Here is a 1,681-nt window from a genome sequence, read left to right on the forward strand (position 1 = left end):
AGATAGATAGATAGATAGATAGATAGATAGATAGATAGATAGATAGATAGATAGATAGATAGATAGATAGATAGATAGATAGATAGATAGATAGATAGATAGATAGATAGATAGATAGATAGATAGATAGATAGATAGATAGATAGATAGATAGATAGATAGATAGATAGATAGATAGATAGATAGATAGATAGATAGATAGATAGATAGATAGATAGATAGTCAGTCAGACAGACAGACACAGACAGACAGACAGACAGAGTGTCAGACAGACAGACAGACGGATGGATTGATGGATGGATGGATGGACGGATGGTTGGATGGATGGATTGCTAGATAGATAGATAGATAGATAGATAGAAAGATAGATAGATAGATAGATAGATAGATAGATAGATAGATAGATATCACTGCTATCTGCGGAGCAACGCTGTCTAGAGCTTCAATCTGTGGCAGACACACACGATCACAGCAGTGTTAAAAGATGATGACAGGATATACTGTAAGTCCTCAGCATCCTGTATCATTGTTATATATCCTCATATCACCCAACCCTAAAACTTCCTTCGCAGTAAATCACTAAAGCATAGACAAAACAGTGTAACTTTCTGTAAAGCTGTATTGTGAAAATAAATTTGACTTGACTTGATATATGTTGAATATGCATTTAAAATTTTTTTTAAATGTTCTATCAACAGGTACAACAAAAAGTGATTGTAACTAACTTGCAGTGTGAAGAAGACGGGCTCTGTTTGCACTTTTCCGTCCAGCAGGAAGCCTCTCTCGGTGCTGTCGGAGGCTGTGAATCTGAAGCGATCGATCTGAGAAGCTCCTCCAGAGTGTCTGTATGCAACATCCAGATCCTGAATATTCTGCTGGGTGAAATTACTGCCAGCGAGCAGCGGCTGCCCCTTCAGGAGCAACAGGCCATACTGAGGAGGCTGCAGCACGCTGTAGCTCAAGGCCGTGTGTGGGCTGTCAGGGTCAGACAGGAATAAAGCATCGGGGGTCAAAGTCATGCTGGAGCCCTGAGGAACCCGTAGACCGGTGTTACGCACTAGTGTGGGCAGAACCTTATCAGTCATCTCCACTAAGATCTCCAGGGTCCCGTTGCGAGCTGATATGCCATTGCTGACCACAAACCTATGGATAATGTAGACATATGGACATTATGAGTAAAGACACAAAATACAAATCAATAACCCTAATGGGAGAGTAATCACAGCTGCATAAGAATTCAATAAATGAGGGGAAAAATCCTGTATGTTTAAAAATCTAAAACTATAAAAGAGGTGAGCAAAGACTTGAAGTAATCTCACATCTTGGTCATATTTCATCCCTAAATAAATAAAGAAAATGAAAAGAGGAACGAGCAAGAACTTTTACTTTGCAAAAAGAAACAAGTATCATTTCATATTACATGATGTAATGTATATGTATAATTTTACATTAATATAATTGTAATATTTAATGACAGTTATAGTACTGACAATTTGTGTGTAAAATGTGCTTAAATAATGTTCCTAAAACAGGCTTCATTTTATTTGTTAAATATTATAAATATGAATAAATAGTTTTTTCATAAAATAAATGAATAAAGGAGGAAAAATCCGAAATGTTACTTTGCAAAAGGAAAGTGAAGCGCTATTTAGTAAAAATATTGTGGGGGAAAAAAAAAATA

General features: G+C 36.5%; 1 pseudogene; it reads right to left on the reverse strand.

Moving 5' to 3' along the window:
- The window catches only part of LOC107659098 (FRAS1-related extracellular matrix protein 1-like), a 19,789-nt pseudogene that overhangs the window by 6,961 nt on the left and 11,147 nt on the right, over positions 1-1,681 (reverse strand).

This window comes from Sinocyclocheilus anshuiensis, unplaced genomic scaffold (assembly GCF_001515605.1).
Source record: "Sinocyclocheilus anshuiensis isolate Anshui unplaced genomic scaffold, SAMN03320099.WGS_v1.1 scaffold87, whole genome shotgun sequence".
Lineage (NCBI taxonomy): Eukaryota > Metazoa > Chordata > Actinopteri > Cypriniformes > Cyprinidae > Sinocyclocheilus > Sinocyclocheilus anshuiensis.